Source organism: Schistocerca nitens, chromosome 1 (genome assembly GCF_023898315.1).
Source record: "Schistocerca nitens isolate TAMUIC-IGC-003100 chromosome 1, iqSchNite1.1, whole genome shotgun sequence".
Taxonomy (NCBI): Eukaryota; Metazoa; Arthropoda; class Insecta; order Orthoptera; family Acrididae; genus Schistocerca; species Schistocerca nitens.
Window position 1 is genome coordinate 1,067,727,104 of NC_064614.1, and position 18,417 is coordinate 1,067,745,520.

The 18,417-nt window shown below is 43.1% G+C and overlaps 1 protein-coding gene across 1 annotated transcript in view; it reads left to right on the top strand.

Annotated features, from left to right (window-relative positions):
• The window catches only part of LOC126227229 (tachykinin-like peptides receptor 86C), a 969,629-nt gene that overhangs the window by 700,305 nt on the left and 250,907 nt on the right, over positions 1 to 18,417 (top strand). The gene's annotated exons all lie outside the window — the stretch shown is intronic.

The window sequence follows — 18,417 nt, forward strand, 5'->3', positions numbered from 1 at the left end:
CAGGAGCAGACCCACGCGCCGCCTTCCAGGCGGGATACCAAAAGGAGGCCTCGGAAGTGCTGGACGTCAGTTGGATCCCCACGGCCGGCCTACAACAGTGGTTCCCATCCACTGCAGCCTCAAGCTGTGTATCTCAAGCCATCACAGCCTGAAGATGAGAGCGAAGTGTCACCAACTCGGCTCACATCCGCTCACAACAATCGCATTCCCTGTCCATACTAAAGACCGTGGAAAACTAAACCATGCACATAAACGGACTATCGGCACTTGCTACGCAACTCTACTGTAGACCCTGACCCAAATGCAGATATTCAAAAACTAAACTACCGAAGCCCTCAGGTGAAACTAAATAATTCGCCCGTGATTAAGAACTTGTAATATGTCAAAAAATGGTTTATTTTCCGACGCAAACGTAAATGTGAGAACAGTGGCTATTAGATATTAAATTTACACACAGAAACTCAAGAAACTAAACTATTAAAGCACACAGACGATATAATAAAATTCCCTCCTGGTTAGGAACTCGTAAATGTCACAAAAGCGGTTACTTCCGTGTTGCTGCATCTGTCTCGGTCTCTTCTTTAGAAATTATTTTCCGTTAATGTTTGGGCTGGAATTATTCCCGTTAAGTAGTAGGGCCTTATATCCTTCCACACGACCTAACAAGAAGACGAATGTTCTTCCAGATTCATCAGGGGGAACTTCCCCAGTTCACAAATCGAGTAAGACGTATCTACACATAATGCCCAGGACGCTGGACTGGACGTAATGGACTTGTTCACTGGCAGCAAGATCCTCACATCTCACACCACTTGATTTTTATCTTTGGAGCCACTTGAACGGTCTTGTGTATCAAACTCCTGGAAACACTGTGGAAGAAGTCGTAGCTCGAATTGCTGTTGCTGCAGGATTTGTCCGAGATAGAGCCAATGAAATATTAACCCAATGTCCACAGTTCCGTGATTCGACGGCCTGAGTTATGCCATCAAGTCAATGGCGTACACTTCAAGTATTTATTGCAGTAATCACAATGTACAGCGACGTTTCCGCCATGAAAAGTGAATGCGCTTTGACGTTGTCTAACGCACTAACTGTAGATCAGAGACCCCACGTTCGTATACTTAAAATGATTGTCTTTATCCAAACTATCATCCCACAAAAGTTATTTGTGAAACCCACGTTATTTAGTAATTGCGAAGCATTGCTAGATACGCTAGTTGAATAAGTAACTCAGTTGACTGTGGTTTGTAAGGCTGGTAATTTAAACTGCAGGCGTTACATTTCTGAGGTGGTAAGGTCGTTGGCTGTTCCCGATCTTCAGTCTTTCTGTGTCTTTACTTTCAACATGTAGCTTTGATTCTAGCAGCAACACTTGCGATACACAGCCGTTCATTTTAGCAGCAGAAATCTCTCTAGGCGTGCACATTTTAAGGGTGAGGAAATTTACGAGAATGCTGTTCGCCTTAATTTATTTCAGTCGCTACGGTCTACCTGTTGAATAAAAATGAGATAGATTTATTTCACGAAATAAGCTTTTGCTTATTTTCCTGTAAACTTGTTCAACCGTAGGAAGTTCTCTTAATAGAATATTGTTGTTTCTGACGACAGGTGCTTTAATGATTGAGCTTAAAGTATCGTGAAGCACACGAATTGTGCGTATTTGTGTGTATCTTTCCTAAACCTTTGTATCAGAAATACTTTGGATTTAACCAGAAAAAGGTTCTAAAATGCTTAGTTCTAGCTAATTTTCTAATATCTTGTATCCTTTTAGATTGAGTACTTTTTTTATATCGATTTCCCAGCTTCTTCCGAAACAACAATGATGGAGAGTGCATAGTGTCACAATTTTAAGCCGTTTTCTTTAATGGTTTAGAAGCTTGTTACTGGTCTCCAGACCACTGCTTTCCATGCACTTCTCGCAGTCGCTTCCCATTTATTTTCAACTACACAAATCCAAAAAGTTTTGCATCACCTTGGTTCCCAGAACTCCTGAAGACGGACGTTGACTGTGGATATTCTGTCACAGACACAGTCCCTTTGATTGTTCAGGGATGTCACTAAATCCATCCAAATACGTAAACAATCTCGCATGAGCAGCGCCAATTAGACGGAGGAGGTTCGACAGCCGATCAATTCCAGTCATTCCACCAGGAACGAGGTACATGGCTCGTGTTGTCTGTAGTTGAACCATGTAAGACGGTCAATACCACGGTTCGATCGCGTCTGCATTGTTGCTTTGTGCCAGGAAGGGCTCTCAACAAAGGAAGTGTCCAGGCGTCTTGGAGTGAACCAAACCTATGTTATTTGGACATGGAGGAGTTACAGAGAGGCAGAACTGTCAATGACATGCCTCGCTCAGGCCTCCCAAGGGCTACTACTGCACTAAGGATTATGTCTCGCAGGAAAGCTGACAGCAAAGTCCCCATGTTGAATAATGCTTTTCATGCAGCCACAGGACGTAGTGTAATGACTCAAACTGTGCGCAACAGTTTGGATGATGCGAAACTTCACTCCTGACTTCCCTGGCGAGGTCCATCTTTGCTACCACGACACCATGGAGCGCGGAACAGATGGGATCAACAACATGCCGAACGAACCGCTCAGGATTGGCATCACGTTCTCTTCACCGATGAGTGTTGCATATGCCTTCAACCAGACAATCGTCGGAGACGTGTTTGGAGGCAACCTGGTCAGGATGAACGCCTTCGACACACTATCCAGCGAATGTAGCAAAAAGGAGGTTCCCTGCTGTTTTTGGGACGTTATATTGTGCCGACGTACGCCGCTGGTGGTCATGGAACGCGCCGTAACGCCTGTACGATACGTGAATTCCATCCCCCGACCGATAGTGCAACCATATCGCAGCATATTGGCGAGACATTCGTCTTCGTGGACAACAGTTCGCGCCTCCATCGTGCACATCTTATGAATGACTTCCTTCACGATAACGACATCGCTCTGCTAGAGTGGCCAGAATGTTGCCCATACATGAACCCTATGGAACAAGCCTGGGCTAGATTGAAAGGGGCTGTTTATGGACGATGTTACAAACCAACCACCCTGAGGGATCTACCCCGAATCGCCATTGAGGAGTGGGGCAATCTGGACCAACAGTGCCTTGATGAACTTGTGGGTAGTATGTCATGACGAATACAGGCATGCATCAATGCAAGAGGACATGCTACTGGGTATTAGAGTTACTGGTGTGTACATCAATCTGGACCACTACCTCTGAGGGTCTCGCTGTATGGTTTCACAACATGCAATGGGAGGTTTTCATGAGCAGTAAAAAGGGCGGAAATGATGTTTATGGTGATTTCTTTTCCAATTTTCTGTACACGTTCCGCAACTCTCGGAACCAAGGTGATGCAAAATTTTTTCTGATGTGTGTAGATAAGTATCCAATAATTCCCATGTATGTATTTATTCCAGTCTTATATTAGTCCGTCTCCTACTTCCCCATTTCTCTGTCCATCACCCGCTTCCCCCCCCCCCCCCCTCTCTCTGTCAATATCTACTGCACCTCTCTCTGTCCATTTCCTATCTTCTTTTTCTCTGTCCGTTTCTTCCTTTCCCTACCTCTACCCATCTCCCCATTCCCCCCCTCTTTCCCTGTCTCTTCTTCTCCTCTCTGTCCATCTCCTCCTATCTTTGTCAGTCTCCTCCCCTCTGTCCATTTCCCCTTCTGTATCTCTCTCCATCCATCACTTTTCCCCCCTCCCGAGATGTGTCCATTTCCTTCTTCCCTCTGTCTGTTCATCCCTTCCTCCCCCTGTCTCTCCACATTATGGTCCCCACCACAGTGGGAGGCTGGTATACCTTACCCACAAAATATTATTTTCCACACTGTAACTAATATATGTACCAAATTTGATTGAATCCGTTCCATCGGTTTTCGATGAGCTTCTTACCCGTGGATCTGCACACGTTCGCACATGTCAAACATATCTCATCAATGTTTAAATTATTTCAAAGGTATTTCTGTACAGATTTCACTTTAATTTCTACCGAATTTCAGCGTGCAATTTCATTTTTACGCAGCCAAATGTTTATGACATTCTACCTCGTGAACTATGTATCGTACAATGATATAGTTTTGTCGGTACATTCAGTGGCATATTTTAATACTGTTTGTAAAACGCACCACGAATGCAGTCAGTTGTTAAGAAGTAATAAAATAAATCGTCATGATTCATGTGGCAGTTTTACTGTTTGAACAGTGAAAAATTTTAAAGCGATGAAGTTTTCCCTTTCATGATATTGTGTTGGTTGCAATAGATAAAAAGTTCTGTGAAGGTTTGAAATTATGTGTAATACTGGTTGCAAGTCACTAAGTGCTCTCAGTCTCACATACTGAATGAATGAAGAATGGGTATTCGCGCGTCTTGGGCTACACTGCTTTCCACTCTTACATCCACTTCTTTGATAGGTAGCTGGCTCATATTCATACAGTAATTCATTCCAAACATTGTGATTTTTGAAGCAAGTTTGATTGAAATCAGTATGGTGGTTTTCAAAAATGGTTCAAATGGCTCCGAGCACTATGGGACTTAGGTCATCAGTCCCCTAGAACTCAGAACTACTTAAACCTAACTAACCTAAACACATCACACATATCCATGCCCGAGGCAGGTTCGAACCTGCGACCGTAGCAGTCACGCGGTTCCAGACTGAAGTGCCACCACGGCCACCACGACCAGCTATGGTGGTTTAACAGAAGACATGCAACATACAAAGCCAAAACATTATGACCACTGTCCAACGCATGTGGCGTTGCGAGCACATGCCCATAGTAACAAAAGCATATAAGCGGAGCAGCCATGGACAGTGGACACAGACATGCATAAAATGTCACACTCCCAATAATCTCTTCCAAGTACTGATCTGCTTTCCACCGCCTTATTGGAACCACCCTACCCCACAGTAGCCTCTCCTCCTTGATAACCGTCCCTCTACAGACAGCTTCAGTATGGCCATCTACTCCCCCCTTCCCCACCTAATCAATGACTTTTCCATTTCAGATGATCCCCAGTTTGATCATTTCCTCTTTCCCGACGTCATTGAATGTATGGATACCTCTGCTCCTCCCCTGGCTCCTAGCTTCCAGTACTTGGGCCACACACCATAATCAGAACTTAACACTCCCATCACTACACAAGACATCACTTTGCACTAAACCCAACACAACCCCCGGCCACAACCGCGTTACCTACCGCCATCTCAAACACTGCCCTCCATCCTTCCTTGCAGTCCTTGCCGCTCTCTACAACGTAATCCTTACCACCGGCTTCTACCCCAACCTTTGGAAAACCTCCCATATCCTGATGTTCTCCAAACCCAACAAGCCTCCATCTGCTGCCTCTTCCTATCGCCCTATGTGTCTCACCTCAGTGTTCAGCAAGTTCTTGGAATCCATCCTTACCCGGCACATCCATCACCACCAACACCACCTCCTCCCCTACAACCACTCTCTGCCAACGACCAATTCCTATGCCTCACTCAACTCCTCTCCCTCCACCTTAACTCCCGTCACTCCAACATTTTTGTCCCCCTAGACCTCGAAAAAGCCTACGACCACTTATGGCATCCCAGTCTCCTCTGAAAACTACAGATCTATGCCATTCCTATCAACTATGTCTGCATGATTGCCTCTTCATCTCCCCATGACCCTCTTACATTACCATCCACAACGCTGATTCCTGCAGCTTCTACCCTTCCATGGGTGTGCCCCAGGGCTCTGTCCTCTCCCCTCTCATCTACCTGTTGCACATGTTCAATGTGCCCCAAACCCCACTTCTGGTCCACCTCCTGCAGTATGCCGATGACACTGCCAATGATCCTTTGTCCTTTTCCCAGGCTCCCTCTCCTTTCTTCCATCCTGTTTCTTTTTTCCCCACCTACCCTCTCTTTGACTCCTTTCTCAATTCCTTTTTCTGCCCCCCCCCCCCCCCCCACTGCCTTCAACACTTATTCTTGTGTCGCCCCTTCCCCCTTTTTTTTGTATCCTCTCCCTCCTTCAGCTCCCCCTTTTTTCTTTTACCCTCCCCCCTTTTTCCACCTCATTGGTCCAGGTCCTCCCCCCTACCCCATCAGCCACTGTTTCTCCTCTATGGTGCAGTAGTTTTAAGTGAGTGTTTAGTGTTGTGCATACCCTTCCAGTGCTGCAAACAGACGCCATAATGTCGCTATGTGTGTTTTTTTAACACTTGCTAACAGAAACCAGACTGTCGCCATGTTTTTTTTTTAAATTGTGCCTGTCTAATTACTTTGTATTTTACTCAGCATTACCAACCCTTTATTTTTTATTTTTATTTTCACTTCGCAACTTTCCGCCATGTCACATTTTTAACCAGTCACCGTTTTATCACCAGTTTTTATTGTTTTACTATCTCCTCATTATGTTTTTATCTTCTGTATGCTGCAGAGCGGAATGTTACGCTGCTTCCAGCCCCCACCCGCCACACCGTCTGGGGGTGGAGAGGGGGTGGAAATTCAAAAAAGAACATGGACGGTGGATCACCCTACCGAAGATATGATCTGCAAATGGGGAAAACTATTGAGATAAGTTACTTTGACAAATGTCAGATTATTAATAGGCAGCCTCTACGAGCGAATATCTCGAAAACGGCGAAGCTGATAGAAGAGTGTGTTCACATGCTACTGTCCTGAGAATCTACAGAAAGAGGCAGAAGGACTGTGAAACAACCACTAGGCGCTAAGTGGTTGGACGTCCACAACTCATAACGGAAGGTGGGGTTCGGAGGCTCGTCTGATCTTTAAAGCAGGATAAATGGTGATCTATGGTATCTCTGCCGAAAGAGCACAATGCTGGTGCACGCTGAAGTGTTTCTGAGCACTCCGTTCATCGTACATTGTTGAATATGGAGCCCTGCAGCAAGCCACCCGTACGTGTTCACACTTTCACCCAACGACATTACGATTGCAGTCGGAACGGGACAATCGAGATTCGACCTTCGATCAATGGAAACGTGTCTGCTTTTCGGGTGAATTACATTTTTGCTACACAAGGTCGATAGTCGTCTCCACAAACGCCATCATCGCGCACCGAGGACGCAGGTTGGTGGGAGCAATATCATGCTATGGCAAACATTCTTGTGCGCTTGCATGAGACCAATCGTAGTAATCGAAGACATACTGACAGGTGCGAGCCATCTGCATCCTTTCATGCTTAATGTCTTCCCCGACAGCGCTGTCATCATTCAGTAATATAATGGTCCGTGTCTAGGAGCCAGAATCGTGCTACAGTGATTTGATGAGCATCACAGTGAACTCACGTTGATGTCCGGCGACCAAATTGGCCCAATGTAAATCTTATGGAACCCATCTGGATCACTATCCAGCGCGATCACCGCGTGCGCTTGTCAGCGGCCCCTTTTTTACGCGAACTAAGCGGCCTGTTCGTAGGTGTATCGTCCTCACTACAGTCTTCCGAACTAATGGTGTTAAGTCTGTACTCGTATATCCAATGAAACTGGGGGCGAATCTGTGAGTGCGGGTGCTTAAAAAGATGTGTCGACCAATCAGAGTCGCGGACAGTGTGGTCATGTCAAGTTAGCCTCCTCTGGTGCGTGTAAGCATAGTGCCTTCCCCCTCCTTCCCACTCCCGCAGTCCCCATTGGAGAACGCGAGCTCGCCCGGCAGCTCATTGGCGGCAGACTTTAAAGTCTCATCTCTCGCATTGCTTTGAGCGGCGCACGGTTCACCTGGTGCAGTTATCGAAGAAGCCGTCGATAACGCAATTTACTACATTATCTGTTCAGCGTAGAGCAAAATAAAGGTAATCCAAACGCTTACTAACATAATATTCGATGTTTTCCACCGTTGTAATTATCCAGTGCTTAGTTCCATAGACTCTGAAATGCCTCAGGCTCCAACGGCATTACCATTTCAAACGGAGCAGTATAGGAGCTGGAGGCACACACTAATTCGAATAAAATATCCCCTATAACGTGGGTCAAGTGCCTACTGGCTATAGAGACAAAGCTTTTTGAAAGTAACCCAAACACGTTCTCACCGCAAGTGTTAAGCAAAGGCAAATGATTAATTTCAAAGTGGATTTTCGTAAGTTCCGCTTCCGACTTCAATCCACTTTTGAATTCTGATGACAAAACCTCGTATAGCTCGTCTCAGGTCGCCTCCGTGTTTTTTTCTGAGGACAGCACTCTTCATAACCCGATCAATCATTCACTCGTCCTTACTTTTCCTTTGCAGGCTTTTCTTTGCAACCATCCCACAAGTAAACATCTAAAGTGGTTAGGTCCGTGGATCCTGGTGCCCAACAAATGTGAGGAGTTCCGTCATGCACGAAAATATAAGACTCATGCAGCCAAAGGAATCTCTTTCAATAATGCTGGAAGCTCGTTTTCAAGTACAACTAGCATAGGCTTGTAACGCAGTAGGGCAACACAACAGGCTTAGTCAACTGATTGTCTTTATACCACACTATACATAAACAGAGAAGGGTTCTAGAAAGATGCGATTCCAAAAAGGCATTTAGGGCTTCGTTAAGGTTTATTAATACCATCACGAATGGCTTCATGACTAAAGATTATTAATGGGATTCTCCGACGATTTGCAATTTTCCGGAGACAAAATTCCAATCGTCCACTTCATCTTCTTCTTGAAGCTGTTGGATCCGCCGTGAGTAATAATGATAGAGGCCATGCATACGTATATGTCCTATGTATTCTTATATGTAGCACATCGAAACGTGTCGAAATTCTGTGTATGCTTGAAGGACTACATTCAACCTGTATAGCACAGACAGGCATATACACTCAAGCGCAAAAGAAACTGATACAGACATGCGTATTCAAATACAGAGATATTTAAACAGGCAGAATACGACGCTGCTGTAGCAAACGCCTATACATGACAATTGCTGTAGATTTCAATGCTGGGACATCAGCAACTGTCAGCATGCGAACCATTCAACGCAACATCATCGGTACGGGCTTTCGGAGCCGAAGGCCCATTCGTGTGCCCGTGATAACTGCACGACACAAAGCTTTACGCCTTGCCTAGGCCCGTCAACACCAATATCGGACTGTTGATGACTGTAAACATGTTATCTGGTCGGACGAGCCTCGTTTCAAATCTCGTTTCAAACTGTATCGAGCGGATGGACGTATAAGGGTATGGAAACAACCTCACGAAACCATGAACCCTGCATGTCATCGGGGGAACAATTAAAGCTGATGGAGGCTCTGTAATGGTGTGGGGCGTGTGCATTTGGGGTGATACGGGTTCCCTGATATGTCAAATACGACTCTGACAGGTGACACGTACGTAACCCATTCATTCATGTCCATCCATTCATGTCCATTGTGCATTCCAGTGGACTTGGGCAATTCCAGCAGGACAATGCGACACCCCACACGTCCAGTATTACTACAGAGTAGCTCCAGGAACACTCTTCTAACTACTACCCAGATATGAGCATTATTGAGCATATCTGGGACACCTTGCAACGTGCTGTTCATAAGAGATCCCCACCCCCTCGTACTCTTACAGATTTATGGACAGCCCTGCAGGATTCATGGTGTCAGTTCTCTCCAGCAATACTTCAGATATTAGTCGAGTCCATGGCACGTCGTGGTGCGACACTTCTGAGTGGTCGCGGGGGACCCACGCGACACTAGGCAGGCGTGCCAGTCTCTTTAGCTCTTCAGTGTAGCTTCGCGCTCGGATCTGGTGGCGGGAATCTACAATTCAGCCCTAATAGTACCTATAATTTTCAGACTTCTTCTTCTGCCGCTCCACAGATAGACATAGAATCTGTTTTGGTCTCATCTTCTGTTCCTCGGTCTACACACATATCTCTTGTCTCATAATCCCCTACTAGTCTTTGTGGCGGATTACGAAGTACATGTTCTCTCCATTTTTCTTTATACTCAATTGGTTTTTGGGTTATTAGTTGCATCCCTAATTCTTCCCTTATTGCTTTGTTTCTAATTTTGTCTTCCCTACTACAGCCGTTCACATATCTTACAAATTTCATATTTTAAGCTTCTAGATGCCGTAAATCTTCATTTCTGAGCGTCTAAATTTTCGCCCTAATTAAGAATAATAATGTAGGAACTTCCAAATTCAGTGGTGCATCATTTCATGTTTTACCCTAAAGTGTTTTCGTTATAAACGCTGATAAGTGCTATTTTTTCAATGTATCCATATATTGTTCGTGTGATGTATCACATCCCAAATTTTTGAAATGAGCTACCTGTTCTATCGGTTTATTATTGAGGACTATTTCCGTTCGTACTGGCCTATAAGAACCATGGTTTTAGTTTTACTTATAGACAGAGTCTGATTTTAGATTCCACTTTTTCCATTTAGTTTATGTCATGTTGCCTTGTATGACAACCTCATCATTCGCGAAGAACGTGTAATTAATATGTTTACTCCTCTCAGTTCTTATGCCTGATAATGTTCTTTCTCTTTTCAGTTTTCTTATCACGTCATCTATACAAATACTGACTAATATTGGCGACAAGCTACAGTCTTGTTTTACTCCTTGATTTGTTTGTATTTCGGCTGCTACCTCTCTCAGTTCTAAATCTGGCGTCTATTTTAGGGTTTCTTCGGCTTGTATCAGTTGTTTAGGAATTCCTACTTTTGTCGTTATTACCCATGGCTTATCTCTATGAATTCTGTGAGATGCTTTTTCATAATCCCCAAACTATCAGTTTAATAAGTCACGGCTGCAAAATACTAACGCGAATTCTTTACAGACGAATGGAAAAACCAGTAGAAGCCGACCTCTGGGAAGATCAGTTTGGATTCCGTAGAAATATCGGAACACGTGAGGCAATAATGACTCTACGACTTCTCTTAGAAGCTATATTAAGGAAAGGCAAACCTACGTTTCTAGCATTTGTAGACTTAGAGAAAGCTTTTGACAATGTTGACTGGATTACTCTCTTTCAAATTCTGAAGGTGGCAGGGGTAAAATACAGGGAGCGAAAAGCTATTTACAATTTGTACAGAAACCAGATGGCAGTTATAAGAGTCGAGGGACCTGAAAGGGAAGCAGTGGTTGAAAAGGGAATGAGACAGGGTTGTAGCCTCTCCCCGATGTTATTCAATCTGTATATTGTGCAAGCAGTGAAGGAAACAAAAGAAAAATTCGGAGTAGGTACTACAGTCCATGGAGAAGAAATAAAAACGTTTAGTTTCGCCGATGACATTGTAATTCTGTCAGAGACAGCAAATGACTTGGAAGAGCAGTTGAACGGAATGGACAGTGTCTTGAAAGGAGGATACAAGATGAACATCAACAAATGCAAAACGAGGATAATGGAATGTAGTCGAATTAAGTGAGGTGATGCTGAGGGAATTAGATTAGGAAATGAGACACTTAAAGTAGTAAAGGAGTTCTGCTATTTGGGGAGCAAAATAACTGATGATGGTCGAAGTAGAGAGGATATAAAATGTAGACAGGCAATGGCAAGGAAAATATTTGTGAAGAAGAGAAATTTGTTAACGTCGAGTATAGACTTAAGTGTCAGGAAGTCGTTTCTGAAAGTATTTGTATGGAGTGTAGCCATGTATGGAAGTGAAACATGGACGATAAATATTTGGACAAGAAGAGAATGAAGCTTTCGAAATGTGGTGCTACAGAAGAATGCTGAAGATTAGATGGGTAGATCGCATAACTAATGATGAAGTGTTGAATAGGATTTGGGAGAAGAGAAGTTTGTGGCACAACTTGACTAGAAGAAGGGATCGGTTGGTAGGACATGTTCTGAGGCATCAAGGGATCACCAGTTTAGTATTGGAGGGCAGTATGGAGGGTAAAAATCGTAGAGGGAGACCAAGAGACGAATACACTAAGTAGATTCAGAAGGATGTAAGTTTCAGTAGGTACTGGGAGATGAAGAAGCTTGCACAGGATAGAGTAGCATGGAGAGCTGCATCAATCCAGTCTCAGGACTGAAGACCACAACAACAACAACAATGTTGAGGTAGTCCGTGGCCATCAAGATCCCCAGATCTTTCTCTGATCAACGTATGTGGGACCAGTGTCAGTAGTAAGGATATCAAGGACCAGGTGCAACTGTTGGGACAGCTCCCCTAAGTGGATGATACAAATACTGAAAGTCAACCTTCTCAACCTATCAGTACACGCATCGAGACCATAGTAGATCTAAAGTTATGCTGAAAAGTGGGCTCATACTGCCAAGATCGTTGTGAATTTGAGTCGATTTTGTAATCACTGAAATAACATGGCATACGCTGTCAAACTTGAAGATTCATATTGTTACCTCCTGCCCTTTTGGTTGCTGCAATTTTTGTTGGGCAAGTATTTGCTGCAAGAAGCTTTATAATTTGGTAGCGCTGCTGCCTTTGGTGAGCCTTGGCTTCTTCAAAGGTTTTCCTCCACATTTCTCGGTTATTTGCTGCTCTTTTCCACCCCCAGACTTCCGTCCTGGTGAGATTCACTATTACGTCGTCAATCCCTTTTCGCCTATCAGAATAGCTCACACCCCTCATCATTTTCTTTGGAATTCTCGCTCCACGTGTCCTAGCTAACCTATTCGCTATGATTTCACAAATTTTACTATATCCTTCCCTAGCATTAATCCTCATAATTCGGCTCTGTACCATATTCTTCACCCTTCTTCCTCCCTTATTGGACCATAGATTTTGCTTATTATTTTCCGCTCGAAACATTTTAGTGCATTTTTGTCATGTTCTGTCAACGACCATACGTCTGCCCACATGTGATAACTGGGTGGGCGAGGGTCTTATATATTAGTAGTTTTGTTTTTCTTATAACAAGGGTATTTCTGAAAAGTTGCATATTTGCAAAGTAAGCTGTGTTTCCTGCTTGTATTCTTCCCCTCATAGCCTTTCCAATACTGTTATCATTTGTTGTCAGGGCTGCCAAGTAGTTAAAACAGGACACTCTTTTGAAGCATTTCCCATTGGTGTGTAAGTCTTCAAGGGTTCTTCAGGCCTCGGATCGTGGCATTACCGTAAAGAGTGTTACATGGTCGATATTTCTACTCTAGCCTCGTTGCCACCACCATGTTTGACAAAGATGGCACATGAGTTCTCCATAAGGTGTTTTACTCAACAACTCTGCATATTACTGAATGATTTGGATTTGGTTTGGTACCACGAAAACCGGCGGTTTGTCACCATTAATACGTGAAATATGCGACACCAAATTTATCGATGTTGAAGACAACTTCAGTACTCCTGTTCCACTCCATAATGTAACTTTCACTATTTATTGACGTAGATGAAATTGTGGCAGAACTGTTATGCATATAACCAAGACAGTTTCATGTCATGTAGCCTTCATTGTCAACGTATCAACGTGCACACGGAGAGGAGGGGCGGTTGAGGAGTGATCACTTAACGCAGACACTCATCAGGGCAGAGATGCAAGTAAAAAGTTAAAACACTGTTTCTCGGTGTGCTTTTGCTTAGGATTTATATAGTATTCTGAAGCAATTTGACACGTGGAAGGATAAACACATTTGGCAAATTGTGGCCTTGCATACGGGCACCAGATGGACGCACTTCGTGCTTCGCAAACATGGTCGGCATTGCACAACCGACTACACTGTGTTCACTACGCAAGATTAATCCATTGCCTCTATCGGATAAAGACAAACTGTGGAAGGGTCAGAGAGGAGGTGGAGTAAAAACAGTCCGTCGTCAGACAAACAAGCCTTTTTGGCTCTGTCAACAGTTCAGCTAGTGCGTCCACAGGTTTAATCGAGACGCTTCCGCTGAGGACTCGTGTCGGACTTTACATGACGTAGTGCACATCTGCCGGGAAGACCCAAACGTGTTTGCATATTCGGCACGTTCATCAGAAACGTATCTAGGATGCTCCATAGATCGATGTACCAGCCCTCCATGTCAATCAGCCTTCTGTTAAAAATTCTCTTTTCTTTAGTTTTCCGTAAGACCCATAATGTACTAACGGAGTAGACCTAACTTTTGCGTTTGGTGAGTGCAACGATGCGCCCCGCACGTGAGTGCGTCACGCTGACACCATGGCTTAACATTATTTGTTTATGTAACACGCTCCATTACACTGTAATGTTAAGTGCGCGAAGATTAACTTGAAATGTCAACTGTAACGTTAATATTAATAAATATAATCACAGCTCATACCGTTATAATAAGTTCATTTCTTCACAAAAACTACATTAAAATATTTCTGTACTTTACAGTTTACTGAAGTATCACACGCACAGGTCTTCGTCTTGCGTTATGGTTACAAATCTGTCAGCTTTCTGTCGTATATCCAGGTTCACCAGAGTACGTCTGAAGTTACAGTTGAAATCAAAGGATTGCCAAACAAAAGAAAATATTATTAAATTACAAGCATTATAAAAATCCTTAGTGAATTTATGAAGTCACTCCGATTTATGGATGCGACGAAGTTCTCCTTCTTGATTTATTGCTTTCCGAGTGTGCCCCTCACTTTCGCTAAGTTACTGCTAGTTAAAAGCAGGCGGTTGGTCAGTACTTTGGTCTCCTCCATTATATGTGAAGAGTGTATCATCAATTATTTTCAAACATTTATTGTGGGTTTTCGGTTTTCAGTGGTTTATTAACATGATTGTAAATTTCGGTCATAGTGGTACTGTAAACGTTAAACATTGGTGAATGGTAGAAAAAATCGGTTTTGAGTCTCCCGAATTTTAAGTTCGTTGCCACTCCATGTCTCATTTGTTTCAAAACACTTATCATTTCCAGAATGAAACTATCAATCTGCAGCAAAGTGCACTTCGAAACAACGTGAAGCCTCCACCTGAGTTAACTTCGTCAGATTTACAACAGTGTACTGAAGATTAAGAAGTCGAAAGCTCAAGACCTCAAGGCGATTTATCCTTATTTCACGAGGGACAGCCAAAACTTTTTTATAACTCTTTTTGCCTGTGGAGAGGAAGAAAATGGGCTGAACTTGGATTTAACTGAATCTGACTTAAGTAGTGAGGAGGATCACTGAACTTTTCTGTGATCAGTTCTGAGTATCTTAACGTAATTTAACCTTTTATCCTCAAAAAATTAGTATACTATGAGGTTTATAAAGTATAATTAACGCAACTATTCAGTCGCTCCACAGTACTCCCAGCTACATTTTGGGTCAAAAACCGCCTATCTCAGTGAGGACTGTAATTTGAAAACAAAGAAAAAAAAAACACTTTAGCTACATTGAAATGTAAGTCGGTACGGTGTCATAGAAATGTTTTAGGCGGTCCCAAGAAGCCACCTAAAATGTATAATTGACGGGAAGGCGTTACACTACCATTTAGAAAGTTTTTTCGCTCTCCTGAAATATATAGATTTTTGAAAAGTCGTTTTTGTCATTAAGTCTTCTACTTCTTAATAATACTCATATACTTGAGTATACCCATATACTTGAGTATTCAATGAACTGTGGACAAAGCCCGACTAACAGGCATTACATGCATTGAACAAAAATGATAGTGCATTGAGAATGGCTAGTTTCTAGCAGAAATCTAGATCTGCCAATAAAAATTCCAAAGGACGACTGATAGCTGAAATCTATTATTTACAAATAAAAATAACTGTCGCTGCGTGCAACAGCCTCTGAATGGAGGGTAGCCTTGTCTATATATTTGTGAGAAACCACTTTATTGGCGGTTTCCGTTTCTTGCAAAGTACTTCACTTTTCCGCTTCACTTCTAAGCACACTACATTATTTAACTTCTCTGTATAGAATCTTCATGTGGAAACTGAAACAGTTGATATCAGCGGTCATGAGCTCCTCGCCATCTTCAAACCGTTGCGTCCACAATGTCATTGTTTCAAGTACATGCAGGTGTAAGAATCACCGAATGTGAGTTCCTGAATGAAGCGTGGCTGGTCGAAAAGCCCAACGGAAATGTTGGTACGGGTAGCGCTGCAGGGGAGCGCGTTAGATATCCACTTTTCTTACAATTTGCCAAATCCGAAATTTCGCGTGAGAATCTTGTAAATAGGGGTACTTTGCATCCAACATGAGGGAGGTCATCGACGTGAACACTAACTGTCTATTGTCACCAAGATCGCAGCTTTTGGCCCATTTGTCGCGCGGCTCATTGGTCTGGGTAGTGACTGTTTAACTCCACACTTATCATACGCATTTGTAAGTCCAAAGTCCCAACCGCCTTGGCACTCATAATTGTAAGCTCTCAAACTGCAGACAGCTCTTATGTATTTACACAACTACTGCTGAATCGGTGCAGTGACTATGGGCGTCCCCGAACTATCCGTAACACGCGCTACATTCGTGGAGCATTGTTCTCAGCTGCTAATATTCAGTTATAATCAGACGCCCTTTACTTGTCAAATACACGTCATATTTTCCGTATCTGTCTGTAACATCGTATTCAATAATTATGTAATCTTTTATTCTATTTAGTGAAGGCAGCTAAGTGGCCAGTAGTTGAATTACTCAAGTTTTGCGCATTGTTGAGCGCTACGTAAGCCTACAAACTGCGCTAACTTTCATGCTTCAGGAATGTATCCAACTACAGTGCCTCACCTAAAATTTGTCGTCGCCGGTTTCATAGCTTTGCTTGGAGTGTGTTCTAAAAGTTTGCTCATTAAGTTATATTGTGCTGCAACTAAGCTGTTGTCTGGGCGGATGAATATTCGTGTCACTCCAGGGCGCGGTACTTCTGGCTTTGCCCCTCGGCAGCTCTCTATACCGCAACGTAGAATCATTTGGAGGAAGATGCAAACGGAATCATTCGCCCTGATCTTCAAATTATCTGCATTTGTGCCGCTACTATGAAGAGCAACTATTTTTTCCTGGTGCTTGGTGAAATGTGCATTCTAACACAAAGAGAAGGTATTCCTGTAGGTAGCACACACGCTTTCCTACACAAGCAGGCACTCAACTGAACTTGAGGGCACCTACAATTATTGTTCACAGGCAAGGCAACAATAATTCGCTAAGAGTTCAACAACTGGGCACACGAAATTAATTACAGGCAATCAACTTCAGTTCTCGTAAAACATGAGTTTGCCCCAATTAATTTGCACACTATTTTACTTATCTCTGCATTGTGTTTCACGGAAAATATTTCCACAACAGTGTGTGAGATGGCAGTTGACCAGTTTATCATAGTCCTAGATGCTACAGATCCTATCCCCGGCAACCTATAGTGTTAGAAAACTCCGCGTAAGATCACGTGAATTAAAAGAAAAAATGGTTAATGGCACAATGGATAACAGCTTATCTAATTAAATTACAAATGTTGGCCCTGTTAATCATGCATATATTGACAACGAGATCCATGAAACTACGAAAAAACTAATAGTAACAGTCTGATTTGTTGCTGAAAGACATCAAGGCTAGTTTATCCACTGAATCAAGAATACATCCAAATGTTAAGTAAAAATGGGATTGCGGTTACGTAAAAAAGCCTTGGCACATGAGCATGGATACATGAGAGAAATAATACAAAACTGTCAACAAAATTCTTCTCAGTCTGTGACCACAATGTCAGTATAGTTTGCAAAAAGCACCCTGAAAAAGGCCACTTGCAGTAGTGGTCGAAATGTAGGACGTTTTGCACATTAACAGTGCGGTCACAGGCCCAAAACAATTTTATTGACTGCGACAATGGCTGCTGAAACCTATGCTTACAAATATAAAAATGTGTTCATGAATACGAGCAATGGTTATGGAATAAGTTAATGAGTTAAAGAACCGTTCTGGAAAAGCGTGAACAAAGACCAATACTCTTGCCTAACCGTGCAGTTGGTGCAGCCAGCTGGCTGGTAATATTACGTCAGCAAAAAGAAGCCCTGAAGCAAGATAAATGATTCGCACTAACCTCTTTTGGTGAATCCAGATACAACCCATGCCTATTATTCTAATGGTCTACGAGAGCAAAAGATGGCTGCAGTAATGCTTCAGAATTCAGCCCCAGCATATGAGTTGAAGATATATCAATCCGCAGCTATATTACGTGCAAAGAAAGTGTTCACTGCGACACCTCCGGAGCAAGCACTCACAATGATGTTCTAAGGAGAAGTGTCTTCTCACTCTTCTCCACAAAACTTGGCTGGCTCTGCCAGCTTCGGAATCTCACCAGCCACTTGCGTAGACCTTCCAAGTTCCGACCAATGATAATCTAATAAACATGGTAACAATTCCCTACCCTTACAGATTTTGCCGTGGTATACCAATGAAGTAAATTTTTCTGGTGGAATGGGGTAGAAGGCACAAAATCTTCCCCACTGTGTAACAGATTTATATTTACAGTGACATGGCGGTATGTTCATATAAAAATTATTGTATGACTGTTGCTCAACAACATCATAAACTGTTTAAGCGGAACGTGTTTATACCAGCGCGCCAGTTGCTATGGGTACATCTACGAATAAGTAATAAGTAGATAATGATATGACTAG